General features: G+C 39.0%; 1 protein-coding gene across 24 annotated transcripts in view; it reads right to left on the reverse strand.

Moving 5' to 3' along the window:
- The window catches only part of CADPS (calcium dependent secretion activator), a 468,270-nt gene that overhangs the window by 327,255 nt on the left and 123,036 nt on the right, over nucleotides 1-17,979 (reverse strand). The window lies entirely within an intron of this gene.

Here is a 17,979-nt window from a genome sequence, read left to right on the forward strand (position 1 = left end):
GATTGACATACCGCAGTCTTCAGGTCAAATCCGCCAGCTGCCTGCATTTGTAAATAAAGTTTTATTGGAACACAGACAATGATGCCCAATCTTTTGCATATTTCTGTGACTGCTTTTGCTACAGTGACAGAATTAAATAATTGCATCACAAGCTTCAGGGCCCACAAAGCCTAAAATATTTACCAAACCCTGATTTAACTCTTCATTTAAAACCTTTGTCATTTGAATATTCATGCATGCTTTTGTGGGTGTTCCTTCTCCAGAGAGCACCCTTGTTTTAAAAACCTGGGTCCCTGGGCCCTGACAAGAAGGTACTTATGCTATGAAACATAAGGCAGTCACTTTGACAAGTCATCCAGTTGGCTGGCTTACACACTAGCAAGGGCAAAATGAGAAAAACAAGCTTTTTCTGTACTTAACCATCTTCTGAACACTATGGGACTTTAACTATGTTTTCAAAAATTAGATCAGGAAACAATTGTATTGATATGGTCAAACCTAAATGAGAGAAGCAAACATAAATCTAATCCATCTCCACTGAATAAAGACACACCCACTGCGCTCATAATTAGCAAATACAAAGAACCAAGTCCTTCGCTGACCTTTCTTTTCCTCTAACAAATTTTAGGGGGTGAAAAAGAGCAGCCTAAACAAAAAGACACTCCTAAGAGTTTTAATAAGATACATGCATACTTATCTTTCTAGAGTATGGACAGATCAAAAACTTCTACTTATTCTCCAGAGCCTTCTGTATCAGTGGAAAATCACAACTATTTTCAAGCAATGAGTTAAAAAGCTTATTTTGGGATCATACAACTTTGAGTAAAACTCCAGATTTTGCTGCTGACTGCCTGTTTGACCTTGGAAATCTCGTTTAACTTCTCTCTTTCTCTTTTTTTAGGCTCCTTATTAAAATGTGAGTAAAAATATCTAGTTTATAGGCTTATTATGAGGATTAAATATGATAATATATGTAAAGTACTAAGCTTAGTGCCTGGCATATAGTAAATGCTTCATATTTGGTAGGCATTAATGCTGCTCAAACTGGAGGTCAGAAGATAGATCATTTCCTGACACAGAATCACTCACTAGCTGGGCAGGAAAGAGAACTAGGTATTTTATGAATATTTTCAGAAAGGATTAAAACCCAAAAGGGTTAACAAACTTTAATCCATGCACTATACTCTATTACCCATGTTCCTGTTAACTGTAGGTCTGAGTCACCAGAGAAGCAAAGGATACACGTTAAAAGAAGGTAAATTCAGATCATTACCAGGGGGAGTCTGGTTTGTTGAAATATGTCAGAAGGATTATAAAATATCTTTATTTGCAAAGCTGTGTTAGATGGTTTATAACAGCTTCCACCATTCAGTGAAAAGTGGAAAAGTAGAAAATACTATTTCATTTTTTCTTTAGATATTTTTTTATTTATTTGAGAGAGAAAGAGCAGGAAAGGGAGAGGAAGAGGAAGATAATCTCAAACTGACTCCCCATGGAGCGCAGAGCCCAACACAAGTCTCCATCCCATGACCTAAGCCAAAACCAAGAGTCGGATGCTCAACTAAATGAGCCACCCAGGTGCCCTGAAGATACTATTTCTGTATGTCTTTTTCTGAGAGTACACCTCTTTAACACCTGTGATTACAGTTTTGTGGTTCAATGCTTATGAGAAGAGTGAAAGAAAGAGCATATTTATGACACTATTTTGGCAACTAAAGGAAAAGACTGCTGAAATGTCTAGGGCAGTTTTGAAGGCTGCCTCCATCCCTACTCCTCTGTTCCTCAGAGGTAAGATAGTCACTCTCAATTTCAACTTTCCATAGCAGTTAGTCTCTCAATAACAGCAGGTGCAGGTAGATAGAAATATCTGCCATGCGTTCTAGGAAGAACTGACAGAGAAGTAAGGATTTTCTGATGACCCCATCATGACAAATCATTGCTCTGGAAAAGCTGTTGCTCTGGGAAATTTAACATTGGCATCTGTCTTTGTGTCCCTTACATCTTAAATGCCCTCTCATTTCGCCCCTACAAACAGAGTAAAACATGTTCATGTGGTATACACATCTTGACTCCCTTCCAGAATGCTGAAATTAAAGTACAACTAGCAAGCAAATCAACTGAAAACCAGCAGCCCATCAAATAACTAATGATGGTTAGAAGCGGTGTGTGACTCTGCAAAGACAAGATTTAATTTATGCCCTTCTTCCTTCAATCTTGTGATGGGAGAGACAAGTTGAATGTGACTAGAGGGCCAGTTCATGGCTGGAGATGTACTGTGAAGCTCAGGGGGAAATCCCCACTATAAAAGAGGCTTAGTATTAGTGGATTCAGATCTCAGATTGCAATGCCCGTTCCATTGCTGCACTTGGCCAAATCAGAAAAAAAGACCAATGACACACCTTTAGGGCATGTGAGCATTTAATCCCCAGAAGGCCATAAATGCCTTGCCTTTGCAATAAGTTAGTCAATATTTAGTTGAACATCTATTTTGTGCCAAGCATTGTGCCAAGTGTTGGCCCTGTAGTGGGGAATACAATGGACACAGTCCTTGCTCTTGAAGAGATAGTCGGGTAGTCAGTAGAAGAATGAGTAAGTATGCAAGGTAATTTCAGATAGGATGAAGTTCTGTGATGGTAATAAACAAGGCACTGTTACAAAAAAAAAAAAAAAAAAAAACCAACAACAAGGAAAAGTCTATTTTAGGCAGAATGATGAGGGGAAGTCTCTTTAAAAAAGATTAATTTAAATTGATACTTGAAGGAGTCCCTCATATGAAGAACCCTGGGATGGGGAAAGAACACTTGTGGCTGAAACCCTAGGCTGACAACCCAGTGAGTCACATCCTGTTATAGTCTTTTCCCCTTGAGTGTGGGTAGAACCTGTGACTTTCTTCTAATCAATAGCTGGGTGGACCTAATTTACTCAGACGAACCTTTTATTTTTTTAATAGGACATTTTATTTCATTAATTTTTTTTATTTAAAGTGATCTCTAAGTTTATTTAAAGTAACCCAACAGGGGCTTCAGCTCCTGACTCCGGGATCAAGAGGGATACGCTCCACCCACTAAGCCAGTCAACCATCTACCAACACCCCCTCCCGATAATCCTTTTAAAAGAGGGTCTAAGGGCACAGGGGTGCACCTTCAGTTAAGCGTCTGTCTTTGGCTCAGGTCATGATCCTGGAAACCTGGGACCAAGCCCCATCTCAGGCTCCCTGCTCAGCCAGGAGTCTGCGGCTGCTTCTCTCTCTGCCCCTCCCTACCCCTCATGTACTTTCTGTCTCAAGTAAGTAAAATCTTTAAAAAATGGTCTAGAAATCAGAGACTTGAAGCACCAGAGACTTCCTGTCTCTCTGTTGCTGACTTTGAGGAATCCTACAACTGCAGGATTTGAGTTGTACCAACAAGAGGGATCTTGGAAGCAGATCCTTACCTGTTGAACCTACAGATGAGAACAAGACCAGTCATAACCATAATTCAAGCCTCTGAGTCCCTAGCAAACAACCCAGCTAAATCTTGCCTGGGCTTCTGACCTACAAAAACTGTGAGATAATAAATGGGTACTCTCTTTAGCCACAACAGTTGCAGTAATTAGTTACACAGTGATGCAATGGAAGCAAATACAATATTCTAAGTAGGGTAACACCTATAAAGTCATTGGGAGGTGTGTTTAGTGAGCAATGGGGAAGGTAGTCAGGAGCCAGGATCCGTTCTGTGACAAAGTAGGAAAGTTTAGGACTTACCCCAGCATCTGACATGCCATGTCTAGCACACAGCAGGTGTCTCAAACATCCATTGAATGAATGAATGAATGGATAGATGATGGAAGTATGTCACTAAGTAACTGTGTTAAGTACTAGACTGCCATTGTCACCCCCCTCCTCAGATTTCAAAGGTTTTCTTCAACAGATACTTACTGAAAGACCATTATGTATAAAGAAGCATACTGGTGGTAGAAAGCCAAGAAACAGATTAAGAACTAGAACCTGGCCCACGAAGCAAATACTCAGCTAACAGAACTACTCGAATCTTCTGGATTAGGAAAAAGCTATGTACTTAACGTAGGGATTAAAGACTCCATAATGAGATATGGATAAAACCCAGTAATCTGGGTCACAGCTGAAAGCTTAATAATTTGAGGTTTCTCTGTGGTGTCTAATAAACTATCTGAAAAGCTGCCAAGTGCTAATCAGTCTAAGGGAAATGACTCTGTAATAAGATAACCACACCATCAAAGGCCATATTGATGATGGTTTGGAGGAAAAGAAATGAAATGCTAAGAAAATCAGTAGTTGAGCAATGATGGAGAATTCAATATTGAAATGCAAAGGTATTTGTAGATTGGGAAATTATATTCTCTGTACTTCTAATCAACCCTTCCAGGTTATGTGAACAAATCCCCGGAAAGTCAGAGAAGATAAATGAAGACAGCACTGTCATCTTCTGTTACTTGGAGAATACATGCTATCCCTGCTGGCCATGACGAACAAGTGATGGCTGAGGGGATGCTAAAGTCATACTGCAGGTCCTTCCAGGAGCTATGGGTATCATCAGTGACAGCCTGACCAGAAATACCTTCCTGCAAGGGCAGAACTGAAGCATGAGAAACAACTGGCTTCCTTAATTCATATACCCCATGCCTGCTTACAAATTAGCTGGGTTCCTCAGGGAGAATTTATCTACAAACACATAGGGGTGCCTGGATGGCTCAGTCCTTAGGTGTCTGCCTTCAGCTCAGGTCATGATCGCAGGGTCCTGGGTTCGAGCCCCACAGGAAGCCTGCTCCTCCTTCTCCCATTCTCTCTGCTTGTGTTCCCTCTCTCACTGTGTTTCTCTCTGTCAAATAAATAAAATCTTTTAAAAAATATGAACATATAGACTTCCCTCTTTTTAAAATACCCCTCAGAAGTGTTTTTTAAGGGAAAATGATCACATGTTTTAGAATGAAGCAATTAAGGATAACTCATACAGTGAAGCAGAGGGGTGGGTAGGAAGTAGCAGACATCTGGTACAACTGGGCAGCAAATCAACTCCAGATTTGGAGGCCACTGAAGAGGAAGGGGGAGAACATGTGCTTTACATTTTTTAAACTTTTTAAAATGCCACATCACTACCACTACTACCACCATCTTGGCATTTTATGAAGACTGAAAGCAGGTCTTAGTCTCATTTCTCATAAGATGCAGCCCATTCTCAAAGATGTTCCTATGCTTTTTGAGTTGGGTTTCGAATTCAACGCAAATGCTCAAATAGGGACACAACTGACGGTTTCCTCTTAAGAGTCTAGGACAATAAAAACACTACATTTCATAATACAAGTTTCCAGTTATTTTACATTGATTATTATGTGGATGATGAGCAAACCCTTCCATGAGATGGAGTCCTGCTTTCCCAAATAAACAAAATAGACTTAAAAAATTCACGCGCAAATATGGAAACCTTTCCTAAGTCTCTTTGTGCGTGTGTGTGTTCCGTGTTTTGATAGACATGGTTCATGTTACAACAGACAACTGATATATCACTGATCTAATCTCTCCTTGATAAACGTCATTTCTCATTTGAGACGAAAACTGCACTTGCTGGCAGAACCTCATAAAGAGAGATCATGCGAACCTTCAGAAAGCACTACCGGAAATCAGATTCCAGCTTCCACTAGGATGTGACACGCATAAGAAGATAACACTGCGAGCACTTCTGATTTGGGAAGCATCTAGGAATTGCTTTGTCTCCTAAGGAGAAGATCCAGAAAAATACAAAACAAGAAACAACTGAAGCAGAGCATGGTACGAAAGGAAGCCATAGCATTTTCAGTTCTGTATCTTTGCTCCTGTGGGTTGACAGAGTTCAGCAGAGCTGAGGGTAATCTGTGAGAAAGTGAGTGAGTGAATCTGTAATTTCTGAAACCTGATTGCAGGGTGTGGGAAGTGGACACTTCATGGAAAGCCGTTCTGGTCAGTCTGAGGCTATTTTCAGGGATGGCGTCAGAGAGCTCCATGCCTCCAGGCTCAGCATATCAGGGCATGGTCGCCCCAGCCAGGCCTCCCACGTCACCGGTGGTATGAGAAGACATAAGAGCACCAACGGATGAGGACTATTTTATGGTTTGCTTCAACACATCTTGTTTAAAAAAAAAAAAAAAACTAGAACATATAAGCTGCGATTTTGAATATATTACTTCTAAAGATAAGGATAGGTTAAAAAGTGAATTAAGAATTGGTTTAATTAGAAATATTAAGTAGTCATTCAGGCAGTACTTGGAAATGGCAAAAATCATGAAGGCAATTAATGGCCGAAGTCTAGAAAAGAACACAGAAGATAATTTTCTCCCTATCCTAAGTTTTTAAAAGCTTCTTTGTTGAGATTTTTTGCTTGCTGTTCCTTTTGAAAAAACACCTATATGCTTAGGGCAGAAAATCTGGAATCATAGAAAGGCACAAATGAAAACGTTAAAATCAACCATAATGCTATCTCTGAAGATACACACGGTTAAGATTTTGCTTCTTGCCCCTCAAGTACTTTTTCCATAAAAACGAGAGTATGCCTTTCTGTTGCTTCATTGCTTGATTTTCCACTTAGCAATATCTTGTGTACATTTTCCCATGTCATAAGATTTCTTCTTCAACAACTGTTGTCTTGCCTGAAGAGTATTGTCTCACATGGTCAACCCAAAATCTAATAGATTAATATCTTACTATTGGGAATTCCAGTTGCTTCTATTTTTCCACTGTCATATGGAATGCTGCAGTGAACATATTTGGGCTTCATACTCTTGTACACATCTCTGAGTATTTACTCACAACAAACTGCTAGAGGTAAAACCACAAGGTTGAAAGGTTTCCCTACTATAGAGTTGTCGTAATGTAAATTAACAGATTAATCCACAGAAAGTTTATAATAACCAATTATTCCAACAGTAAGTTATGAGAATACCCATATCTGTAACATTCAGCAATGTATCATCAATTATCAATGTTAACTTAAAATAATGCTTTCGTTGTTTAACAATATACTTATACAACTCAGATTACTGAACGCTTGGAATTTAAAAATCATCCTGTGTTTAGAATTCATTTGTATTTTTTCTTTTGTGAATTACCTGCATATGCTCTTTGTCCTAATTTCTACTGATGTGAGCCAAGAAGAAAAAGGCAAGCTTGGTGTCTGAAAAGGAGTATGGAACATAATACTACATGTCCTAAGTAATTTTGCCCCAAGATTTTTTGCCCCAAGTACTTTCCTATACTTCTCTTTTTAGCTAGGGGGACAATTATTATTCTTTGGGGAGAGGACGTTATTCTTTTGTAATGTAAAAGAATTTTAATCTAAATGGAACTGGAGGATATAAAATGGGAAGTGTCATGCATGTACCCATGGGAAAACAAAATTCAAGAACTGGGAGAAGATTTCTTATAAATGCCTTATTTACAGAAACCGGATAATCTTGGAATTTTCTTAAATGTTAGGGAGTTGGTCAGGGGTTGCTTCATATCAGCCTTGGGAAGTTTTGCTTACAGCTTCCAGAGGCATGAAAAGGAAATGACCCAAGTTAGGTTGGTCTCATGAAATAAGATAAATTGATCTCTGTATGACGGGACTGGTTTTGTCTCTTTGAGAAGTTTTCAAAGCTGGTCTCCTTTTGTTTTTAATTTTAACAGGTTTCTAACTAGATACTCTCCTCTTTACATTCCCTGCCCATAAATACAGCCTACTTCAAACCCTCAGTGGACTTGCCTATAGTTTGTTACAATTGCAATTCCTGAATTGCAATTCTTCTGCTGTTTCCAAATAAACTTTTGACAATTTTGAACTTGCCTCAGTTTACCCCTTTATTTAGGATGACATTCCTTGATGTCAGAAGTGACATCAGAAGGGATGACCCTTGAAGAATGACAACCATCATAATGAAGCAAGTCACCACACCAAGCCCATTGAGCTCACTGCTTCCATGAGTCACCATCTACTTTTAGTTTGGTGTGTCTCCTTTTAGATTCTGAGCTCCCTCCCTTTGGTTGAGCCTTTTGATTCAAGCTCTGTTGAAAGTCCTTTTTGATGACTATTCTATCGTTTGCTTTCTTATTGGGCGGACGCTAGAATTTTGGTATAATTTCCTTAAATGTTTCTGAGGAAAAAAAAAATAAGTTAATATTGGTGAGCATGGATAGAGCAAATAAATGATACATGAATACTCAGCACCTTCTTAAGAGAGACCAGTCCCCCAAGCATGAGCCTCACCTGCCTGGGTAAGTTGCTCATAGAGGGCCAGACTGGACTGTCAATTGCAAGATAATTTTATGCAACAAGGGACATGTGGTCACCAGTCGGAAAAGTAGAGCAAAGGGTGTCCGTCCACCAGGGATAAGAAAAGTATCTCATGAAAGGCACACTGTAAAATAAAATACAATCTCCAACCCTGAAAACACATCCATCAGGCTGTTTGGTAATTTTTCTTTTACTCTCAGGAAAACCTCTAAAATGTGGAATCCCAAGCATGTGAATGTCCCAAGGGTGGCCTTTCCTCTGCGCTCCCAGCTGGTTTTATGTTATAACATTATGGTCTCTTCTCATGTGTATTTTTGACTAAATGGACCACCTTACTAATAATTTAGAATTTCAATGGCCATTATGGGGAACTTTCAGTCTCCCCACGCTTGTTTTTCTCTGGACTGAATTAGAAGGCCATGGCAATAGAACAAACAATCTGAATGGGAGAGCTATTTTAATTGGCACCTGGAGGCTTCTAGAAGTATTTAGGATTCTACAACTGCCTTTTTACAAAATACTATTTTTAAGTGAACTGAAACAAATAAGCAATGAGAAGAGATAGAGCAGCATCTGAAGTCTTCCCCTCTAAGCATCAGGGAGCTCTCCCCGAACCCCATTGCTCCAGCTCTGCTATACCCACCTTTGCCCTCTTTTAACCCCTTCCTTTATCCCAAATCCCCTTCTTCTCTAGTGCTGAAACCTTGCCAACTGAGCCTGTTCAAACTCTCTGACAATCCTGCTAAATTATTAATTTCTTATGTCCCATGGACTAAAGCTGAACTTAGAGCTACAGTAAAAGATTTTTCCCAAGGTAACTGAGGATCCTCACAGATTTGCTGAATAATTCAATACAGTTACTCAAAATTATCAACCTGGCTTCTCTAACCTTTATCAATTAGTCTATATGTTTGTTGGAGAAGGTTAAACCAAGCACTGGATGAAAGGTGCTAATTGAGAAAACACTAAATAATCTTTAGAATTCCAAGTAAGTCAAGTGCCAGCTCTTTTATATGACCAAACCTGTGCCAGAGCCAAAAGGCTGCATCTGGCCATTCTGAGGGCTTTCCTTAAACCAGTAAACTGCAACAAATTCAGGCATGCACCCCAAAGTCTGATGAATCTGTTCATGATTAGTATGGCAAATTCCAAACTTTTTAAAGAAAAGTCTGAACTCCCTATAGATATTCAATCCCCCAGGGTGGCCTTTAATTCAATGTTTATAAATGATTTAAACAGACATCTATCTCTGTTAGTCAAGAGAAACCACATAGAATGAGAAACAATGCCCATCCTAATGTTGATCTTGTCAGTCTAACTAATCAGTTAGCCCTAGAAGATGATTCCAAAAGAAGGGCAACTAAAACTTAAGTCTCCAACTTCAACAGATGAGATCTCCCAAAGCAGACTCTCTCTGCTGGACTCTGTCATTATCACAGAAAACCCACCCATCAGAGAAAGGACTGTTAAACATAAAAAAGATTCAGATAACAGCTTTCCAAGAACCAAGGATCAGACTCATCCCAGTGACCGGCCTCCAAGAAAACACTGGGACTGCTTCTCATTCTACCATTAAAGAGACTAGAGGAAACTACTCTCCAGATTGGGGATGAACCCCCCATAATATTAATGGACACAAGAGCTACAGCATCCATGCTCAACCCCATTACAATTAAATAGTTCCCCCCTTGGAGTAATAGATTTATTCAATTAATGGGGCCTCAAATAAGCCATAGTGTGTTCCTTTTTCTAAATGTATACATTTTTCCTTGGGACATTTGCAAGACAAACTTCTGTTTCTCCTCAGTGAATCAGCTCCCAGACACTTATTAGGACAAGGTTTCCTAGAAAAGTATTGTATTGCCATTTCCTTTCCTTGAAAGGGAGAACAAAACTCTTGAGTCAATATCCCCTGAACTTAAATCCCTTGAATTTAATCTCCAAGAAAATCCAAACCCTTTTTCTTTTGCAAGTACTTTATAAATCAGGGAAGATCAAACTTCAGACTTATCCCCATTATTAGATTTAGTATCCCCTGCTCTATGTGCAAAATCTGGCAAGGACATAGGCAAAATTCATAGTGTCCAAAGTTAAGATCCAAATTGATCCTGTGAAACCTCTGCCCAAAATCAACCAAAATTCCCATGAACAAAGAAGCTCTATAGGGCATAATATTTATCACAGAAGACTACAAAGCACAGGGATTTATTGTCCCCTTGTACCAACCCTAATATTCCTATTTTACCTATAAGAAAACCTCATGGTTAAGAATGGAAATTTGTCCAAGATCTCTGAGTGATAAATAACATTGTCATTCCTCACCATTCTGTTGTTTCTAATCCCCAGAGTTACTGGCATCTATCCCCACGAAAAGCAAATTCTTCACCATAATCAATTTATAGGGTGCATTTTTTAGTATTCCAGTTTATAAGGCTAACCAATATCTTTGGCCTTTACCTGGTAAGGACAACAATATACTTGGATAGTAATGCCTCAAGATTTCACTGAAAGTCCCTACTTCTCAAATATTTTAAAAACTGTCCTAGTTGATATGAAATTTCCTAAATGCTACACCTTACCACAACATGTAGATGACTTACTTCTTGGCTCACTCTCCTAAACATCCTCACAAGAAGACAGTATTCATTGTTAAAACTCTTAGCAATTAAGGGACATAAAGTCTCAAAGGAAAAGTTGCAATTTGTTCAAACCCAATCCGATATTTAGGACACTTAATCTCAGAACAAAGGTTGCACCTAGAGCCTGACAGGCTTCATGGCATCTTGAGCTTCCCAAAGCCTAAAGCCAAATGTCAATTACAGGTTTTCTTGGGATATCTGGTGATTGTTGGAATCAGATTCTAAACTTGTCCATTAATGACCTAGCCCCTAAGTCTTATTAAAAACCGAGACCCCATTATCTGGGAAAACCAAGCTGACATGGCTTTTAAAACTTCGAAGGAAAACAATAAATCTACTTACCCTGGGAAGTCCAAACTATCAGCTACACTTTTTCTTTTTTGCATCTACAAAAGAAGGAAATGCCCTCAAAATATTTAGCCCAAAATACAGGGGCTACTACCAACCTTTGGGTTATCACAGCCAACAATCAGATCTCATGGCCTAAGGTTGCTTACCCCTGATGCCCTGAGGCTGTCCCTGCCACTGCCTTTCTAATAAAGACCACTGAAGAAATTGTCATGGGATCCTCTTTGACCGTCTTTGCACCTCATGCTATCGAAGCTCTCTTAAACTCGTTTCATATCCAACACCTTTCAGCAATCCATTTTACTTCTTCTTTTTTTTTTAAGATTTTATTTATTTATTTGACAGAGAGAGATCACAAGTAGGCAGAGAGGCAGGCAGAGAGAGAGAGAGAGAGAGGGGGAAGCAGGCTCCCTGCTGAGCAGAGACCCCGATGCAGGGCTTGATCCCAGGACTCTGAGATCATGACCTGAGCCGAAGGCAGCAGCTTAACTCACTGAGCCACCCAGGTGCCCAAGCCATCTTACTTCTTGTGAAATTCTCTTACTAATTACCTCTCATATCACCCTCATTCATTGTAATAATTTCAACAGTGTTACCCTTCTTTCTTCTTCCATGAAAGAAACCCCTTATGACTGTTTAACTTTGATGGATCATATATTAACCCCTCGTGATGAGTTATAAGAAGCCCCCTAGACGAATGTTGATTTCTCATGATTCACCGATGGCTCTTACTTGAAAAATGAAAATGGTAAAAAAAAAAAAAAAAGAAAGAAAGAAAATGGTAAATGTTGTGCTGGATACTGTGATATCAATTCCTTCTGAAGTCACTGACACTGCACCCTTCCTTTTGGCCACTTTAGCCCGACAAGCCAAATTATATGCCCTTATTTAAGCATATATTCTTGCTAAAGGTAAAACCACAAACATCTATGCTGATAGTCGATATGCCTTTGCAGTAGCTCATGATTTTGGAATGCTTTGGAAATGAGGTTTCCTTACTTCCAGGTTTCCTTAAAATGGCCCTTATGTCCAAACTTTGCTATATGTTATGCTCTTGCCAGCAACTCTAGCTAGTATTAAAATCTCTAAGCTTCCCAGGAAGCCAAAGGAAACTACCTCACTGATATCTCCTCCAAAAAATGCTGCTTTTTGGGACTCATAGACTAAACCTGTCATGGTCCAGAAAACTACATCCCCTGGTGATGACCTAAGAGAATTAAGCAGGAAAACACAACTGACCTCTGAATAGGAAAAACAAAAATAGGGATCTAAAGGCTGTTGATATCATGAAGAAAAGAAACTCTGATTCAGACCAAATAACAAACCATTCCTACCAGAAAATCTAAAATTTCCATTATTAACCACCATACATGAATTAAATCATCGGTCAACGGATAAAATAACATTCATAGATCAATACTGGTGGAGAAACATTGGCAAGGCCACAGAAAGCACCTTTCTTGATTGCTTCTATCCTAAATGTAATCCAGGGAAGTCTACCCATACTGCCCCCAAGATTTTAATTTACCCAATGAACCATTTGAGGTCTGGCAAATAGATTTCATACAATTGCCCTACCTCATGGATCTAAGTACGTTCTGGTAATGGTGTGTATATTTCCACATTGCACTGAAGCTTTCCCATGTACACAGATGACTACCTCTTCTGTAGCTGAAGTTCTATTAGAAAAGACTATTTCCACTTGTAGAACCCCCCTTGAAGTTCATAGTGATTGGAGAACTCACTTTGCTGGTCAAAGACCTTGACAAGCTATTTTGTTTGTCCAGTTCTGTAGCACTTTCATTGTGCTTAGCATCCTCAGTCGTTAGGACTGGTCAAATGTACAAATAGATTTATTAAGACTTAGCTAAATTAGTTGCAATCCTCAAAGTACTCTAGCCAAAAGCACTACCACTGGTTCTTCTAAATCTTAGACTTACTACCATTGGCACACATACACTTTTTTGCCTTTTGAAATAATTACAGGATGGTTGATACCATTAGGCCTCACTTTTTTTTGCCCCACAACTAACAAAGGGGGATATACTTCAGTTTGCAAGGGTCTGATCAAGTCTATAAAAAATAATCACACTCTGATAGAACAATCTTTCCCTAGTGCACTCTCAGGAGATGAAGACATCCAACATCACATCCTAGAGCCTGAAGAGTTCATCTGTTGGAAAGGACATCTCCAAAAAGACTTGCTTCAACCTTGCTGGAAAGGCTCCTCCCAGGTATTGTTAACTAACTCCTGTGCCAAATTCAAGGAACAGACTCCTGGATCCCGCTGTCACATATAAACGAAGTCCCCAAAACCTGCATGGACTATACATCAAATGGTGACCTGAAACAGAAAATTTCTAGGGACTGAATCACCTGATGTCTAAAATAGACAACTTACCCAAGTTGTCTATTTTAACAACTTACCCAGGTCTGCATAAATTTCCTTCTTTTTCCTCCCTTGTCTCACTCTATATTTAGTTAAATCATGTCATTCATACTTTCAATTATGCTTTCCCTAGTTTTCCTACCATTCTTTACTTTAGCTTTAACACATCCTTTTATCCCCTCCCTTAATAAAAAACCTCTCTGATTCTGCTAAACTTACTGATTGTCAGATTTGTGCATGAGCAAATAGCATTACTGATGAATGTGAATTGTTGGTCTGGCCACCATCTTTAAAAGGATGGCAAAAACTATCTGGTAAGGATGTAGGATTTTCCTTTGATACCTTGGAAATCACACACTTCCTCCCTTTCAGAAGACTGGCATGAAATAATATGGCTTTCCTTTGGACACTCCATACTCATAATTGGATACCCCCTCACTCAGCTCTGGACTCTTACCCAAAATCTTTGTTATGTTTCAGAAACATAATGATGGGAACGGCAAAACTCTAGGATAGCTCCCACTAAATATTTGTTACTATACCATTTTATATAGTCCAGGTGAACGTGAATTCACTCCCTGTTGGAATCCAGAAGACTATATCACTGCCTCCATTAATGTATCTTTACGGTGGGGCAATGAAAACTAGTAATACTGGAAAATTGGAAACTAATGGGCTCCCACTCAATGGTACTTCATTGGGATTTAACAAAAAATCTGGGGAATGGTGGAAACTTAATTCAACTTACTTTTGCAGTAGAAATTCTCTAATTCTCCACCAAAATCTTCCTTATACTAGATCAGCTCTCTTGTTACTTCAGATCTACAGAAATTTAAAGTACTCACATAATCATTCCCACAATGTTAATAAATCAGATTATGATTATAAGGATTATATTTCTGATCATGAGATACCCTCTTTTATTCCAGGGAAAAATATCTGGGCAAAGAGACCCAACCGTGCCTTAAAAGGCATTGGGTATTTCTTTTTACATGGAAGAAACACAAACTCTACATTTCCTCTTAATTGGAAAGGATGTTTTGGGATCACTGGCCTCAGCTCTGACACCGAAATTAGAAAACCTCTTCCCTCCACTGCTTATATACCTAACCTGGTACCCTCTATCAGCTTAGAAGGGTGTGTCAGAACTGGGAAGGTTATGATTTTGGATGGATGCCTACATATAACCCTACAGTAGATAGAAAGGGTTTGGGGCAGGCTTTCACCAGAACCTTTTTTGTTTGAGTTGGAGTAGCAGACCTTGAAAAAGCAACTCACAATCTATCTATAGTTATGTTTACCAATTTCAATACTTCTAGCTGAGCTTTGGAATATCAACAAACTCAAATAGACAGCCTTGCTGAAGTAGTCCTACAAAAACTGCAGAGACCTTAACCTCCTCACTGCTTAGCAGAGGCAAACCTATGCCCTACTTGGAGAAGAACTTCATTTTTATGTCAGTAAGTCAAGGAAAATAATACAAGAACTAAAAATAATGAAGGACAACATCAATTTGCTAGCCGAAGTTGGCCAAGATCCTGAAACTTGGGGCATTTTTGAACTACTAAATATAGGCAAGTGGGGAAGCTGGTTGAGAAGTGCATTTCAATCAATAGCTATCACTGGGCATTTGATCCTCAGTTTAATCTTTTTAATTAAATTTCTACTGTTTGGTATTAGTAAACAAATGCCTTATTCCCAAATGTATGTACAAAATAAAATTCTTTTCCTTTCAAAGGCTTTTCCTGGAATTCAATTGACAAGTAGAAACTAAACTATCTACTTTAGAGGGATATAGCCGAGATGCCTCATTTTTCAATCCTGTTGTTCAAATAAGGCAAGTGAAAACTCTGTATCATTTACCTTCTCCATGGGACAAGACACCTGGGGATGGTCCTCCTGAGCTTAATGGGAAAAGACACCCGAGGACTATCCTCTTAAGCTCCAGGGGCCATAGAATACAATCAACCTGCAATCCAATTAAACTTTTTAAAAAAAAATTAGCAAACAACATCTGGATGACATAATTGATCAGAGGTGTTTTCTGAAAAAGATCTTGATCAAAAAGGGGAAATGTGAACGAATTTCAATCTAAAATGAAACCAGAGCACATAAAATGGAAAATCTCATGCATGCATCCTTAGGAAAACAAAACTTCAGGACTGAAAGGCTGATTTAAATAGAGCCTACTCCAAACCTTTAACAGACTCACCTGTAGCTTGCTATAATTTGCATGTCTGGAATTGTCATTCCTCTGCTATTTCCAAATAAACTCATCTTTTGGACAACTCTGAGCTTGCCTCAGTTTACCTCTTTATTTAGGTCAACAAGAGTATTGTATGTTTTTTCTAACTCATGGAAAACATATTGAGGTTAGGAGTCTAAATAATTCTTTTTTAGAGGAAAGCACTGCCTGCCACTTAACCCTATTTAACAATTTAAAAACAGTAAGATGAGAAATGGCATAGCAATGCATTCATTCCAATAATGCTGCTGTTTGTAAGAAGAAAAATTAATCTCTGGAATCATTTTGTGGTTAGCAGGTTTAGGAACACTTAACTAGCTCTGTGATTTTGAACGTTACTCATAACCCAGGCAGGTGATGTGACAACCCATATTCTTGTAGTAGAGAAGGTGGTTCTGGAGATAGGTGGGAATCCCACCTGTTCACCCCAATCTAAAAGCGCCATGTGGATGTAGTAGTATTTTAAATAAAAAGAAAATTTAAATTTAATTTCATATTGAGATTTATCTGGTCATTTCAAAATATTTCTTGACCCATCAAAGAAAACATCTACCTTTGGGTTGGCAATCAGTGTTCTGAATTGAAGTTGGCTGAGAAGAAAATAAGATGTAAGAAATATCTTTGAATGTTATGTCTATATTGTATTATGAAATGATAAACAGATTCCTACCTAGTAAAACATCCAGAAATTTCCTGAGGTATCATGGTTGATACCAAGACCCCCTCTACCAATTACAATAAACTGTCATCATCCATTTATTAACTCAATAGGCAATTCCTGAGCACCTGGTATGTGCCAAGAATTGTTTCATGCCACTGTTTTATGGAAATATTAACAAATAAGGCAAAAGGTGAGTCACTACCTTCACAGGGCTAACATTCTAATGAAGGGACAGGAGTGGAGCATGAGACAGATGATAAACAGGTAAAACAGATGAAGGAGGAATGGAAAATATTAGTAAAAACTGTGATAAAAATAGGACAAAGGGTGGGATATGGAGTGACTCTGCAAGAAAGAACTTTCGATGGGGTGGTCTTGGAAGACCTCTTAGAGAAGTTGCCATTTAAGCTGGGGCATTCATGCAAAGGTCTTGGCAAAGAGCATTCTCAACTGAGTGAAGAGCAAATGCAAAGGCCCGGAGCCAGTTTGGTGCACTGGAGAAACAGAAAGAAGCCCAGTGAGTGAGCATGTGGGGGAAACATGAGTGGTTCACGCATTGCCTCAAGCCTTATGAGGAGTTGGGATGTCACTCTAAAGATGTTGAGGAGCTACTGAAATGTCTTACACAGAAGAAAGACATGATCCAATTTATATTTTAAAAAGCTTGCGCTAGTTGTTGTGTGGTGGGCACGTTATTGTGGGGCAAGAGAGGAGGTAGGGTCACCAGCTGGGTAGACACTGTGGTCATTTAGGTAAGAGTTGCGGGAACCTTGAACTAGAGGGTAGCCATGAAGACAAAAAGAAGTAAGCCTCAAAATCTTGTAGTTCTTATGGTAAGCATTTATGGCACTGTTCTGTAGACTTTTTGCCTCTTCTGATAGACTGACTATATTTTAACTGCCACCATTTATAAAGTGTCCCATGTTGCTCTGGGTTTTATCCACATTGAATCCTTGCAACAATTTCATCCCAAGCTCATATGTGAGGAGGTTAACTAACTCCCCAAGGCCACAAAGCTAGTGAAGGTCATATTAGGATTTACCTCTGTCTGTCTGATTCTCAGCAAGGCATAACTCGGCCAATATACTATAGTGTCTTAATTTAACCTACCTTAGAGCAGATTTAGCCCAGGGAAACTAGAACACAGTTGAGTTTTGTTAATGGTTCTCAAAAGGAGAAGGGCAATAAAACTACCAGTTTAGCCCTTGCCTAAAATGCAGATTCCTGAGCCCTGCCCTGAAATGCAGACTCAGAATCTCTAGGTTTGGGGCCTGGGAATGGGAATTTTAAAAATGCTTCCTAAGTGATACTCCCTAAAATTTGCAAAGACTGCAAAGTAGGCACTCACTCAATAAATATTTGTTGAATAAATAATGGAAAGGTTAGGTAGGATAGGAAGATGTAGAGCATCTCACTCCCACAATCTCTGATCCAGTGAA

This window comes from Mustela erminea, chromosome 1 (assembly GCF_009829155.1).
Source record: "Mustela erminea isolate mMusErm1 chromosome 1, mMusErm1.Pri, whole genome shotgun sequence".
Taxonomy (NCBI): domain Eukaryota; kingdom Metazoa; phylum Chordata; class Mammalia; order Carnivora; family Mustelidae; genus Mustela; species Mustela erminea.